This window comes from Tursiops truncatus, chromosome 2 (assembly GCF_011762595.2).
Source record: "Tursiops truncatus isolate mTurTru1 chromosome 2, mTurTru1.mat.Y, whole genome shotgun sequence".
Classification (NCBI taxonomy): domain Eukaryota; kingdom Metazoa; phylum Chordata; class Mammalia; order Artiodactyla; family Delphinidae; genus Tursiops; species Tursiops truncatus.
This window is the reverse complement of record NC_047035.1, coordinates 107,021,569-107,038,173: the sequence shown is the minus strand read 5'-3', so window position 1 is coordinate 107,038,173 and position 16,605 is coordinate 107,021,569. Positions and strand designations below refer to the sequence as shown.

The following is a 16,605-nucleotide window of genomic DNA, read 5'->3' as shown; positions in this document are numbered from 1 at the left end:
AATGGCAATAAGAACATACATATCTGTAATTACTTTAAATGTAAATGGACGAAATGCTCCAATCAAAAGACAGAGTAGCTGAATGAATAAAAAAACAAGACCCACATATATGCTGGCTACAAGAGACTCACTTGAGATGTAGAGACACACACAAACTGAAAGTGAGGGGATGGAAAAAGGGGATGAAAAAATTTCCATTCCATGCAAATGGAAATTAAAAGAAAGCCAATGTAGCAATAGTCATATCAGACAAAATAGACTTTAAAATAAAGACTGTTACAAGAGATAAAGGAGGACATTACATAATGAACAAGGGATCAATCCAAGAAAAAGATATACCAATTGTAAATATATATGCATCCAACATAGGAGCACCTAAATACATAAAGCAGATATTAATGGACATAAAGGCAGAAATTGATAGTAACAATAGGGGACCTTACCACACTTACATCAATGGACAGAACATCCAGAGAATCAATAAGGAAACACTGGCCTTAAATGACACATTAGACCTAATGAACTTAATAGATACATAGAGAACATCCCATAAAAAGCAGTAGAATACACATTCAAGTGCTCATGGAACATTCTCCAGGATAGATCACATGCTAGGCCAGAAAACAATCCTTGGGAAATTTAAGAAAATTGAAATCATATCAAGCATCTTTTCCAACCACAATGCTATGAAACTAGAAATCAACTAAAAGAAAAAAAACCTGCAAAAAACACAAACAGGTGGAGGCTAAACAATATGCTACTAAACAAGCACTGAATAAATCAAAGAGGAAATAAAAAATACCTAGAGACAAATGAAAATGAAAACACAATGATCCAAAACCTATGGGTTACAGCAAAAGCAGTTCTAAGAGGGAAGTTTATAGCAATACAAGCTTATCTCAGGAAACAAGAAAAATCTCAAACAACCTGACCTTACATGTAAAGGAACTAGAAAAAGAACAACAAAAAAACCCCAAGTCAGTAGAAGGAAAGAAATTGTAAATCAGAGCAGAAATAAATGAAATAGAGATTTTTAAAAAATCAATGATACTAAGAGCTAGTTCTTTGAAAGGATAAAATTGATAAACCTTTAGCCAGACTCATCAAGAAAAAAGAGGGAGGGCCCAAATCAATAATATCAGAAATGAAAAAGGAGAAGTTACAGCCAACAGCACAGAAATACAAAGGATCATAAGAGACTACTACAAAGAAGTATATGCTAATAAAATGAACAATCTAGAAGAAATGGACAAATTCCTAGAAATATACAACTTCCCAAGACTGAACCAGGAATAAATAGAAATTATGAACAGATCAATTACCCATAATGAAACTGAATCAGAAACTTTAAAAACTTCCAACAACACCAAAAATTCCAGGACCATGTGGCTTCACAGGAGAATTCTACCAAACATTTCTACAAGAGTTAACACCTATCCTTCTGAAACTATTCCAAAAAACTGCAGAGGAAGGAATACTCCAAACTCATTCTATGAGGCCAGCATCACCCAGATACCAAAACCAGACAAAGATACCACAAAAATAGAAAATTGCAGGCCAATATCACTGATGAATATAAATGCAAAAACCCTCAACAAAATATTAGCAAACCAAATCCAATGATACATTAAAATAATCATATAATATAATCAAGTGGGATTTATCCCAGGGATGCAAAAATTTTTCAATATTCACAATCAATGTGATACACCACATTAACAAACTGAAGAATAAAAACCATATGATCATCTCAATAGATTCAGAAAAAGCTTTTGATAAAAACTCAATATCCAGGCTTCCCTGGTGGCGCAGTGGTTGAGAGTCTGCCTGCTGATGCAGGGGACGCGGGTTCGTGCCCTGGTCAGGGAGGATCCCACATGCCATGGAGCGGCTGGGCCCGTGAACCATGGCTGCTGAGCCTGAGCATCCGGAGCCTGTGCTCCGCAACGGGAGAGGCCACAGCAATGAGAGGCCCGCATACCGCAGAAACAAACAAACAAAAAACCTCAATACGATTTATGATAAAAAACTCTCCAGAAAGTGGGCATAGAGGGAAACATAACTCAACATAATAAAGGCCATATATGACAAGCCCACTACTAACATCATGCTCAACAGTAAAAAGCTGAAAGCATTTCCTCTAAGATCAGGAACAAGACAAGCATGCCCACTCTTGCCACTTTTATTCAACATGGTATTGGAAGTCCTAGCCACAACAATCAGACAAGAAAAGAAAAGCAATCCAAATTGAAAAGGAAGAAGTAAAACTGTCATTGTTTGGATAAAACATGATTCTATACATAGAAAATCCTAAAGACACCACCAGAAAACTAACAGGGCTCATCAATTAATTCACTAAAGTTGCAGGGTACAAAATTAATATACAGAAATCTGTTGCATTTCTAAACACTAAGAATGAACTATTAGAAACAGAAATTAAGGAAACAATCCATTTACTGTCACATCAAAAAGAGTAAAATAGGAATAAACCTACCTAAGGAGGTAAAAGAAATGTACTCAGAAAACTAATTATAAGACGCTGATGAAAGAAGTTGAAGATGACACAGACAGATGGAAAGATAGACCACATTCATGGATTGGAAGAATTAATATTGTTAAAATGACCATACTACCCAGGTGATCTACAAATTCAATGCAAACCCCATCAAAATACCAAGGACATTTTTCACAGAACTAAAACAAACACTTTTAAAATTTGTATGGAAACACAAAAGACCACAAAAAGCCAAAACAATCTTGAGAAAGAACAGAGCTGGAGGAATCACACTCCATGGCTTCAAACTATACTACAAAGATACAGTAATAAAAACAATAAGGTACTGGCATAAAAACAGACACATAGACCAATAGAACAGAAAGCCCAGAAATAAACCAACACACCTATGGTCAATTAATCTATTCAAAAGGACATGAGAATATACAATGCAAAAAAAGTCTCTTCAATAAATGATCCTGGAACAAATGGGGCCTAATGAAACTTAAAAGCTTTTACACAGCAAAGGAAACTATAAACAAGATGAAAAGACAACCCTCAGAATGGGAGAAAATATTTGCAAACAAATCAACGGACAAAGGATTAATCTCCAAAATATATAAATAGCTCATGCAGCTCAATATTTTAAAAAATAAACAACCCAATCAAAAAATGGGCAGAAGGACTTCCCTGGTGGCGCAGTGGTTGGGAGTCCGCCTGCCGATGCGGGGGACGCGGGTTCGTGCCCCGGTCTGGGAGGATCCCACGTGCCGCGGAGCGGCTGGGCCCGTGGGCCATGGCCGCTGGGCTTGCGCGCCCGGAGCCTGTGCTCCGCGACGGGAGAGGCCGCGGCAGTGAGAGGCCCGCGTACCACAAAAAAAAAAAAAAAAATGGGCAGAAGACCTAAATAGACATTTCTCCAAAGAAGACATACAGATGGCCAAGAGGTACATGAAAAGCTGCTCAACATCACTAATTATTAGAGAAATGCAAATCAAAACTACAATGAGGTATCACCTCACACCAGTTAGAATGGGCATCATCAGAAAATCTACAAACGACACTGCGGAGCAACTAAGCCCATGCACCACAACTAAGCCTGCGCTCTAAAGTCCGTGAATCACAACTACTGAGCCCATGTGCCACAACTACTGAAGCCCTCGTGCCTAGAGCCCGTGCTCTGCAACAACAGAAGCCATCGCAATGAGAAGCCCGTGCGCCACAACGAAGAGCAGCCCACACTCGCTACAACTAGAGAAAGCCCACGTGCAGCAACAAAGACCCAACGCAGCCAAAAATAAATAAATTAGTAATTAAAAAAAGAATATCTATGATTTACATGGATAACAGAGTCACAGGTTCTGCTAATACTATTGTGGTTTGCTGCCTACATTCGTAATAGAAGGAAATGCTAATTTTCAGTTTGACCAGTATACATTTTTTTCCCACTCAAGTTCATGGACCTACTGCATTACACCATGGACTCGAGTTCAAGAACTCCTTTTCTAACAAAGCCTTCTCCTGCCAGCACCAGATCGGATGAAACACTCTGGGCCCCAGCCACACTCTGTTTAAAATGCTGGCTTAGCACCTTTCACACAGCCTGCCTTGTTAACATCTCTAAATCACTGAGGGACTCCAGTCTTCTTCCTTTATTTATCTTCGCTATCTTAGACAGGTATGGTCCCTCGGATGCACTTAGCAAATCCCCATCAGCAGTCTGTGATGCACACAGGCGAACAGAACTCTCAAAATCAGCCTGGAGCTAGTGAGTAGGTAATGCAAAGACACTGACCAGGAGGCTTCTGCCTTCCCTTACTTGTTTTTCCCTTAGATCCAAGCCCCAGGGCAAATTCAGACTAACAGATACACCTGCTTGGGATGTCCACTCTAAGATGCTCCCTGGACTGTGGCACTTCAGGAGCTCAGGTGTCCACCTTTCCTCTAACCACCTGTCCTGGATCTTTGCACAGCCTGCTCTGCCAGGCACCTGTCTCACACCATGTGTGCCCTGCCCTGCACTAGGATCGCTCTCTCTGAAGCAAGTGTGGAAGACTGGGTCACCTGCTGACCTCCTATATGGAGGATAAAGGGCAAAGGAAAGCAGAGGCCAGATCTGTAACAAGTGCTCCACAACAATGCCTTTCAAACTCAACTCTTCACGATCCTCCAGGACTGCGCTTTGCAAACTTTAGAGTTTTTAAAAATCACCACAAGAGATTGCTAAAACAGACTGCTGGATACCACCTCCAAAGATTCTGATGCAACAGCTCTGCAGTGGAGCCCAGGGATCTGTATTTCTAACAAGTTTCCAGGTGTTGCTGATACAGCTGCCCCAAGGACCACCCTTTAAGCAGCAAATGCTAAGATACTCTGCTGATTTCCAAGGTTTCCAGGGGCTTCTAGTTTGTACAGAATTTCCTTCTGGTTCCTCCTCATGTCCCTGACCTCCAACAGTTAGGGCTGCCTCAAGATTCAGTCCAGAAAGTTCTTCTCTATCTCGACTCATCACTCTCTTGGTGAACACATTCAACTTCATGACTTCAAAGTGCATCCATATGCTGACGACTCGATGCCAACTTGATGGCTCCAGTTGTGTGTCTAAAAGGTGTCTCAAACATGCCCCAAACTAAACTCCACATTTGCCTCTAGAGGTCCCTCTACCCTTTCAATTGAGCAGACGATATATTCCAGAGCAATCCTTGATTTCTCTCTTTTTCATACTCCACATACAATCAGCAGCAAGAACCTTCAAATTATAGCCAGACTCGGACCAATTCTTCTTGCTGACACCATCCAAACCACCATCTTCTCTGCCTGAAATACTCCAGTAGCCTCCTAACTGGTCTCTCTGATTCTATTCCAGTCCCGCCTGCAAGTCTATTTCCTACAAAACAGCCAGAGTGGTCTCTCTCTTTTTCTTTTAGTTAAAAAATACTTGATTGTTAAAAAGTGCTAGCCATCATTAAAAAAAAAAAAAAAAAGAAAATCTACAAACGACAAATGCTGGGGAGGGTATGGAGAAAAGGGAACCCTCTTGCACTGTTGGTGGGAATGTAAATGGATACAGCCACTATGGAGAACAGTATGGAGGTTCCTTAAAAAACTAAAAATAGAATTATCATATGACCCAGCAATCCCACTACTGGGCAGATACCCTAAGAAAACCATAATTCAAAAAGACATATGCACCCCAATGTTCATTGCAGCAGTACTTACAATAGCCAGGTTATGGAAGCAACCTACATGCCCATCGACAGACAAATAGATAAAGACATGTGGTACATATATACAATGGAATATTACTCAGCCATGAAAAGGAATGAAATTGGGTCATTTGTAGAGACGTGGATAGAGGTAGAGATTGTTATACAGAGTGAAGTAAGTCAGAAAGAGAAAAACAAATATCGGATATTAATGCATATATGTGGAATCTAGAAAAATGGTACAGATGAACCGGTTTGCAAGGCAGAAATAGACACAGATGTAGAGAACAAACGTATGGACACCAAGGGGGTAAAGCCGGGGGGTGATGGGATGCATTGGGAGATGGGGATTGACATATATACACTAATATGTATAAAATAAATAACTAATAAGAACCTGCTGTATAAAAAAATAAAATAAAATTCAAAAGAAAAAAAAAGAACAGGGCAACGTGTAAAAATAAATGGTCCTGGGAAAACCAGGCAGCTTCATGTAAAAGAATGAAATTAGAACATTGTCTAACACCATATACAAAAATACACTCAAAATGGATTAAAGACCTAAATGTAAGGCAGGAGGCTATAAAACACCTAGAAGAAAACATAGGCAGAACACTCTTTGACATAAACTGTAGCAATATTTTTTTGGATCTGTCCCCTACAGCAAAGGGAAAAAAAGCAAAAACAGGGCTTCCCTGGTGGCACAGTGGTTGAGAGTCCGCCTGCCGATACAGGGGACACGGGTTCGTGCCCTGGTCTGGGAGGATCCCACATGCCGCAGAGCAGCTAGGCCCGTGAGCCATGGCTGCTGAGCTTGTGCGTCCAGAGCCTGTGCTCTGCAATGGGAGAGGCCACAACAGTAAGAGGCCCGTGTACCACAAAAAAAAAAAAGCATCTTGATCAGTTGCCAATAAAAAAGAAAAAACAAACAAATGGGACTTAAATAAACTTAAAACCTTTGCACAGCAAAGGAAACCATCAACAAAATAAAAAGACAGCCTACTTAATGGGACAAAATATTTGCAAACCATGCAACTGATAAGGGCTTAATATCCAAAATATTTATACAGCTCAGACAGCCCAACATCAAAAAAACAACCAGATTGAAAAATGGGCAGAAGACCTGAATAGACATTTTTCCAAAGAGGACATGCAGATGGCCAACAGACACAGGAAAAGATGCTCAAGATCATTAATTATCAGAGAAATGCAAATCAAAACCACAATGATGTATCACACTTCACTCCTGTTAGAATGGCTATCATCAAAAAGAACACAAATAACAAATGTTGGTGAGGAAGTGGAGAAAAGGGAACCCTAATACACTGTTGGTGGGAATGTAAATTGGTGCAGGCACTGTAGGAAACAACATTGAAGTTTCTCAAAAAACTAAAAATAGAACTACCATATGATCCAGCAATTTCACTACTGGGTATCTACCTGAAAACACAAAAACATTAATTCGAAAAGCTACATACACACCATGTTCATAGCAGCATTATTTACAATTGCTAAGATATGGAAGCAACCTAAATGTCCATCAACAGAAAAATGGATAAAGAAAATATACACACAATGGAACACCACTCAGCCATGAAAAAAAGAATGAATTTTGCCATTTGCAGCAACATGGATGGACTTGCAGGGTATTATGCTTAATGAAATGAGTCAAAGAAAGAAAAATACTGTATGATATCACTTACATGTGGAATTTAAAAACTAAAACCACCTACTAAATATAACATAAAAGAAAGAGATTCACAGATATAGAGAACAAACTAGTGGTTACCAGTGGGAAGGGGAAGGGGCAACATAGGGGTAGGGGATTAACAGGTACAAACTACTATATATAAAAATAAGTAAGTTATAAGAATATACTGCAATAGAATTAGAAATGAAAAGGAGAAGTAACAACTGACACTGCAGAAATACAAAAGATCATGAGTGATTACTACAAGCAACTCTATGCCAATAAAATGGACAACCTGGAAGAAATGGACACATTCTTAGAAATGCACAACCTGCCAAGACCGAATCAGGAAGAAATAGAAAATATGAACAGACCAATCACAAGCACTGAAATTGAAACTGTGATTAAAAATCTTCCAACAAAAAAAGCCCAGGACCAGATGCCTTCACAGGCAAATTCTATCAAACATTTAGAGAAGAGCTAACACCTATCCTTCTCAAACTCTTCCAAAACATAGCAGAGGGAGGACCATTCCCAAATTCATTCTATGAGGCCACCATCACCTTGATACCAAAACCAGACAAGGATGTCACAAAGAAAGAAAACTACAGGCCAATATCACTGATGAACATAGATGCAAAAATTCTCAACAAAATACTAGCAAACAGAATCCAACAGCACATTAAAAGGATCATACACCATGATCAAGTGGGGTTTATTCCAGGAATGCAAGGATTCTTCAATATATGCAAATCAATCAATGTGATAAACCATATTAACAAATTGAAGGAGAAAAAACATATGATCATCTCAACAGATGCAGAGAAAGCTTTTGACAAAATTCAACACCCATTTATGATAAAAACCCTGCAGAAAGTAGGTATAGAGGGACATTTCCTCAACATAATAAAGGCCATATATGACAAACCCACAGGCAATATCCTCAATGGTGAAAAACTGAAAGCATTTCCCCTAAAATCAGGAACAAGACAAGGTTGCCCACTCTCACCACTATTATTCAACATAGTTTTGGAAGTTTTAGCCACAGCAATCAGAGAAGAAAAAGAAATAAAAGAAATCCAAATCGGAAAAGAAGAAGTAAAGCTGTCACCGTTTAAAGATGACATGATACTATATGCAGAGAATCCTAAAGATGCTACCAGAAAACTACTAGAGCTAATCAATGAATCTGGTAAAGTAGCAGGATACAAAATTAATGCACAGAAGTCTCTGGCATTTCTATACACTAATGATGAAAAATCTGAAAGTGAAACCAAGAAACACTCCCATTTACCATTGCAACAAAAAGAATAAAATATCTAGGAATAAACCTACCTAAGGAGACAAAAGACCTGTATGCAGAAAATTATAAGACACGGATGAAAGAAATTAAACATGATACAAATAGGTGGAGAGATATACCATGTTCTTGGATTGGAAGAATCAACATTGTGAAAATGACTCTACTACCCAAAGTAATCTACAGACTCAATGCAATCCCTATCAAACTACCACTGGCATTTTTCACAGAACTACAACAAAAAATTTCACACTTTGTATGGAAACACAAAAGATCCCGAATAGCCAAAGCAATCTTGAGAACGAAAAATGAAGCTGGAGGAATCAGGCTCCCTGACTTCAGACTATACTACAAAGGTACAATAATCAAGACAGTATGGTACTGGCACAAAAGCAGAAAGATAGATCAATGGAACAGGATAGAAAGCCCAGAGATAAACCCACACACATACGGTCACCTTATCTTTGATAAAGCAGGCAGGAATGTACAGTGGAGAAAGGACAGCCTCTTCAATAAGTGGTACTGGGAAAACTGGACAGGCACATGTAAAATTATGAGATTAAATCACTCCCTAACACCATACACAAAAATAAGCTCAAAATGGATTAAAGACCTAAATGTAAGGCCAGACACTATAAAAGTATTAGAGGAAAACATAGGCAGAACACTGTATGACATAAATCACAGCAAGATCCTTTCTGACCCGCCTCCTAGACTAATGGAAATTAAAACAAAAATAAACAAATGGGACCTAATGAAACTTCAAAGCTTTTGCACAGCAAGGAAACCATAAACAAGATCAAAAGACAACCCTCAGAATGGGAGAAAATATTTGCAAATGAAGCAACCGACAAAGGATTAATCTCCAAAATTTACAAGCAGCTCATGCAGCTCAATAACAAAAAAACACACAACCCAATCCAAAAATGGGCAGAAGACCTAAATAGATATTTCTCCAAAGAAGATATACAGACTGCCAACAAACACATGAAAGAATGCTCAACATCATTAATCATTAGAGAAATGCAAATCAAAACTACAATGAGATATCATCTCACACCAGTCAGAATGGCCATCATCAAAAAATCTAGAAACAATAAATGCTGGAGAGGGTGTGGAGAAAAGGGAACACTCTGGCACTGCTGGTGGGAATGTGAATTGGTTCAGCCACTATGAAGAACAGTATGGAGGTTCCTTAAAAAACTACAACTAGAACTACCATATGACCCAGCAATCCCACTACTGGGCAGATACCCTGAGAAAACCATAATTCAAAAAGAGTCATGTACCAAAATGTTCATTGCAGCTCTACTTACAATAGCCCAGAGATGGAAACAACATAAGTGCCCATCATCGGATGAATGGATAAAGAAGATGTGGTACATATATACAATGGAATATTACTCAGCCATAAAAAGAAACGAAATTGAGCTATTTGTAATGAGGTGGATCGACCTAGAGTCTGTCATACAGAGTGAAGTAAGTCAGAAAGAAAAAGATAAATACCGTATGCTAACACATATACATGGAATTTAAGAAAAAAAAATCTCATGAAGAACCTAGGGGTAAGGCAGGAATAAAGACGCAGACCTCCTAGAGAACGGACTTGAGGTTATGGGGAGGGGGAAGGGTGAGCTGTGACAAAGCGAGAGAGAGGCATGGACATATACACACTAACAAACGTGGTAAGGTAGATAACTAGTGGGAAGCAGCCGCATGGCACAGGGATATTAGCTCGGTGTTTGTGACAGCCTGGAGGGGTGGGATAGGGAAGATGGGAGGGAGGGAGACGCAACAGGGAAGACATATGGGAACATATGTTTATGTATGACTGATTCACTTTGTTATAAAGCAGAAACTAACACACCATTGTAAAGCAATTATACCCCAATAAAGATGTGAAAAAAAAAATTTAAAAAATAAAACAAAATTAAAAAATTAAAGTGACTTTAACTATCAATACAATAAACAGTAAAAGGATAAGCATGAAGATGTAAAATAGGACATCAAAATCACAAAATGTGGGTAAGGGGAGTATAAAAATGTAGATCGTTTAGAGTGTGTTTGAACTTGAACGACTATCAGTTTAAGGTAAGTAGATTTAGTTATGGGTCAACATACTTGACCCCATGGTAACCACAAATCAAAAACATACAACAGGGACTTCCCTGGTGGCGCAGTGATTGAGAGTCCACCTGCCGATGCAGGGGACACAGGTTTGTGCCTCGGTCCGGGAAGATCCCACATGCCGCGGAGCAGCTGGGCCCGTGAGCCATGGCCACTAAGCCTGCGCGTCTGGAGCCTGTGCTCCACAACGGGAGAGGCCACAGCAGTGAGGGGCCCGCATACCGCAAAAAACAAAAAAAAAAAACCATACAACAGATTCACACAAACCAAAAAGAAAGGAACTCAAACATACTACAAAAGAAAATCATCAAACCACAAAAGGAAAAACAAAGAAAAAGAAATGCACAAAGAAGAGCTACAAAAACAACTGGAAAACAAGGATTAAAATTCCCTGCAAACAAAAGGCCAAAACTGGACGGCTTCACTGGGGAATACTACCAAACATATAAAGAATTTATACTGAAACTTCTCAAACTGTTCGAAAAAACTGAAAAGGAGGGAACACTCCCAAATTCATTCTATGAGGCCACCATCACCCTGATATCAAAACCAGACAAAGATAATACAAAAAATGAAAATGACAGGCCAATGTCTTTCATGAATATAGATGCGAAAATACTCAACAAAATATTGGCAAACTGAATCCAACAATACATAAAAGGGATCATATACCATGATCAAGTTGGATTCACTCCAGAGTTGCAAGGATGGCTCAACATATGCAGATCAATCAATGTGATGCACCACATCAACAAAAGAAAACACAAAAACCATGATCATCTCAACAGATGCAGAAAAAGCATTTGACAAATTCAACATCCATTCATGACAAAAACTCTCATCAAAGTGGGTATAGCGAGAACATATCTCAACATAATAAAGGCCATTTACAACAAACCCACAGCTGACATAATACTCAATGGTGAAAAGCTGAAAGTCTTCCCAATAAATTCAGGAACAAGGCAAAGATACCCACTCTCACCACTGTTATTCAACATATTATTGGAAGTTCTAGCCACAGCAATCAGACAAGAAAAAGAAATAAAATGTATCCAAATTGGAAGGGAAGAGGTAAAACTGTCACTATTTGCAGATGACAAGATACTCTATATAGAGAACCCCAAAGTCTCCACACAAAGACTACCACAACTAATAAATGAATTCAGCAAGGTAGCAGGATAGAAGATTAATATACAGAAATTTGTTGCATTTCTTTATATGAACAATGAAATATCAGAAAGTTTTTAAAAATCCCATTTAAAATCATGTAAAAACATACCTGGGTATAAACTTAACCAAGGAGTTGAAAGACCTATATGCTGAAACTACAGAATACTGATAAAGGAGACTGAAGATGATTCAAAGAAATGGAAAGATATTCCATGTCCTTGGATTGGAAGAATTAATATTGTTAAAATGGCCATACTACCCAAGGCAATCTACAGATTTAATGTGATCCCTATCAAATTACACATGACATTTTTCACAGAACTAGAACAAATAATCCTAAAATTTATATGGAACCACAAAAGACCCAAAACTGCCAAAGCAATCATGAGGAAAAAGAAAAAAGCCGGATGTATAACCCTTCCAGGCTTCAGACTATATTATAAAGCTACAGTTAACAAAACAGCCTGGTATTGACACAAAAACAGACATATAGATCAATGGAACAGAATAGAGAGCCTAGAACTAACCCACACACCCATGGCCAATTAATTTATGCAAAAGAGGCAAGAATATACAATGGAGAAAAGATGGTCTCTTTAACAAGTGGTGTTGGGAAAGCTGGACGGCTACATGTATATCAACTGAAATTAGAACGCTCCCTCACACCATACAAAAAATAAACTCAAAATGGTTTAAAGACCTAAATGTAAGACATGACAGCATAGAACTCCTAGAAGAGAACATGGGTGAAATACACTTTGACATAAATCATAGCAATATTTTCTTACATAAGCCTCTCAAGGCAAAAGAAATAACAGCAAAAATAAACAAATGGGACCTAATCAAACTTAAAAGCTTTTGCAGAGCAAAGGAAACGATCGAGAGGAACCAAGATGGCGGAGTAGAAGGACATGCTCTCACTCCCTCTTGTGAGAACACCAAAATCACAACTAGCTGCTGGACAATCATCGACAGGAAGACACTGGAACTCACCAAAAAAGATACCCCACATCCAAGACAAAGGAGAAGCCACAATGAGAGGGTAGGAGGGGCACAATCACAGTAAAATCAAATCCCATAACTGCTGGGTGGGTGACTCTCAAACTGGAGAACACTTATACCACATAAGTCCACCCACTGGAATGAAAGTTCTGAGCCCCACGTCAGGCTTCCCAACCTGGGGGTCCAGCAATGTGAGGAGGAATTCCTAGAGAATCAGACTTTGAAGCCTAGTGGGAATTGATTGCAGGACTTCGACAGGACTGGGGAAAACAGAGACTCCACTCTTGGAGGGCACACACAAAGTAGTGTGTGCATCGGGACCCAGGGAAAGGAGCAGTGACCCCATAGGAGACTGACCCAGACCTACCTGCTAGTGTTGGAGGGTCTCCTGCAGAAGCGGGGGGTGGCTGTGTGGCTGTGGCTCACCATGGGGACAAGGACACTGGCAGCAGAAGTTCTGGGAAGTACTCCTTGGCGTGAGCCCTCCCAGAGTCTGTCATTAGCCCCACCAAAGAGCCCAGGTAGGCTCCAGTGTTGGGTTGCCTCAGGCAAAACAACCAGCAGGGAGGGAACCCAGCCCCACCCATCAACAGTCAAATGGATTAAAGTTTTACTGAGCTCTGTCCACCAGAGCAACAGTCAGCTCTACCCACCACAAGTCCCTCCCATCAGGAAACTTACACAAGCCTCTTAGATAGCCTCATCCACCAGAGGGCAGACAGCAGAAGCAAGAACAACTACAATCCTGCAGCCTGTGGAACAAAAACCACATTCGCAGAAAGACAGACAAGATGAAAAGGCAGAGGGCTATGTACCAGATGAAGGAACAAGATAAAACCTCAGAAAAACAACTAAATGAAGTGGAGATAGGCAACCTTCCAGAAAAAGAATTCAGAATAATGATAGTGAAAATGATACAGGACCTTAAAAAAAGAATGGAGGCAAAGATCGAGAAGATGCAAGAAATGTTTAACAAAGACTTAGAAGAATTAAAGAACAAACAGAGATTAACAATACAATAACTGAAATGAAACCTACACTGGAAGGAACCAACAGCAGAAAAACTGAGGCAGAAGAACGGATAAGTGACCTGGAAGACAGAATGGTGGAATTCACTGCTGTGGAACAGAATAAAGAAAAAAGAATGAAAAGAAATGAAGACAGCCTAAGAGAACTCTGGGACAACATTAAACGCAACAACATTCACATTCACAACAACATTCATCATAGGGGTCCCAGAAGGAGAAGAGAGAGAAAAAGGACCCGAGAAAGTATTTGAAGAGATTATAGTCAAAAACGTCCCTGACATGGGAAAGGAAATAGCCACCCAAGATCACGAAGTGCAGAGAGGCCTATACAGGATAAACCCAAGGAGAAACATGCCAAGACACATAGTAACCAAATTGGCAAAAATTAAAGACAAGGAAAAAGTATTGAAAGCAGCAAGGGAAAAACGAAAAATAACATACAAGGGAACTCCCTTAAGGTTAACAGCTGATTTCTCAGCAGAAACTCTACAAGCCAGAAGGGAGTGGCATGATATACTTAAAGTGATGAAAGGGAAAAACTTACAACCAAGATTACTCTAGCAAGGCAAGGACCTCATTCAGATTCCATGAAGAAATCAAAAGCTTTACAGACAAGCAAAAGCTAAGAGAATTCAGCACCACCAAACCAGCTCTACAACAAACGCTAAAGGAACTTCTCTAAGTGGGAAACACAAGAGAAGAAAAGGATCTACAACAACAAACCCAAAACAATTAAGAAAATGGTCATAGGAACATACGTATCAATAATTACCTAAAACGTGAATGGATTAAATGCTCCAACCAAAAGACACAGGCTTGCTGAATGGATACAAAAACAAGACCCATATATATGCTGTCTACAAGAGACCCACTTCAGAACTAGGGACACATACAGACTGAAAGTGAGGGGATAGAAAAAGATATTCCATGCAAAGGGAAATCAAAAGAAAGCTGGAGTAGCTATACTCATATCAGATAAAATAGACTTTAAAATAAAGAATGTTACAAGAGACAAGGAAGGACACTACATAATGATCAAGGGATCAATCCAAGAAAAAGATATAACAATTATAAATATATATGCACCCAACATAGGAGCACCTCAATACATAAGGCAACTGCTAACAGCTATAAAAGAGGAAATCGACAGTAACACAGTTATAGTAGGGGACTTTAACACCTCACTGACCAATGGACCAATGGACAGATCATCCAAAATGAAAATAAGTAAGAGAAGTTTTAAATGACACAATAGACCGATAGATTTAATTGATATTTATACGACATTCCATCCAAAACCAGCAGATTACACTGTCTTCTCAAGTGCGCATGGAACATTCTCCAGGATGGATCACATCTTGGGTCACAAATCAAGCCTCAGTAAATTTAAGAAAATTGAAATCATATGAAGCATCTTTTCTGACCACAACGCTATGAGATTAGAAATGAATTACAGAAAAAAAAACGTAAAAAACACAAACACGTGGAGGCTAAATAATACGTTACTAAACAACCAAGAGATCACTGAAGAAATCAAAGAGGAAATCAAAAAATACCTAGAGACAAATGACAATGAAAACACGATGATCCAAAACCTATGGGTTACAGCAAAAGCAGTTCTAAGAGGGAAGTTTATAGCTATACAAGCCTACCTGAAGAAACAAGAAAAATCTCAAGTAAACAATCTAACCTTACACCTAAAGGAACTAGAGAAGGAAGAACAAACAAAACCCAAAGTTAGCAGAAGGAAAGAAATCATAAAGATCAGAGCAGAAATTAATGAAAAAGAAACAAAGAAAACAACAAAGATCAATAAAACTAAAAGCTAGTTCTTTGAGAAGATAAACAAAATTGATAAACCATTAGCAAGACTCATCAAGAAAAAGAGGGAGAGGACTCAAATCAATAAAATTAGAAATGAAAAAGGAGAAGTTACAACAGACACCACGGAAATGCAAAGCATCCTAAGAGACTACTACAGGCAACTCTATGCCAGTAAAATGGACAACCTGGAAGAAATGGGTAAATTCTTAAAAAGGTATAACCTTCCAACACTGAACCAGGAAGAAACAGAAAATATGAACAGACCAATCACAAGCACTGAAATTGAAACTGTGATTTAAAATCTTCCAACAAACAGAAGTCCAGGACCCGATGGCTTCACAGGGGATTTCTATCAAACATTTAGAGAAGAGCTAACACCCATCCTTCTCAAACTCTTCCAAAAAACTGCAGAGGAAGGAATACTCCCAAGCTCATTCTATGAGGCCACCATCACCCTGATACCAAAACCAGACAAAGACACTACAAAAAAAGAATATTACAGACCAATATCACTGATGAATATAGATGCAAAAAACCTCAACAAAGTACTAGCAAACAGAATCCAACAACACATTAAAAGGATCATACACCATGATCAAGTGGGATTTAGCCCAGAGATGCAAGGATTCTTCAATATACGCAAAACAATCAATGTGACACACATTAACAAACTGAAGAAGAAAAACTGTATGATCATCTCAATAGATGCAGAGAAAGCTTTGGACAAAATTCAACACCCATTTATGATAAAAACCCTGCAGAAA

The 16,605-nt window shown here is 39.0% G+C and overlaps 1 protein-coding gene across 2 annotated transcripts in view; it reads right to left on the bottom strand.

The window, feature by feature from the left end:
* Positions 1–16,605, bottom strand: part of SLC51B (SLC51 subunit beta) — a 206,801-nt gene that overhangs the window by 140,431 nt on the left and 49,765 nt on the right. Inside the window, exon 1 of one of the 2 annotated variants that reach the window (XM_033851818.2) lies at positions 13,357–13,606. The exons of the other annotated variant lie outside the window; for it this stretch is intronic. The gene's annotated coding sequence lies outside the window, so the exon portion shown is untranslated. Of the gene's footprint in view, positions 1–13,356; positions 13,607–16,605 lie in introns of those variants that run through there. 2 annotated transcript variants of the gene reach the window in all.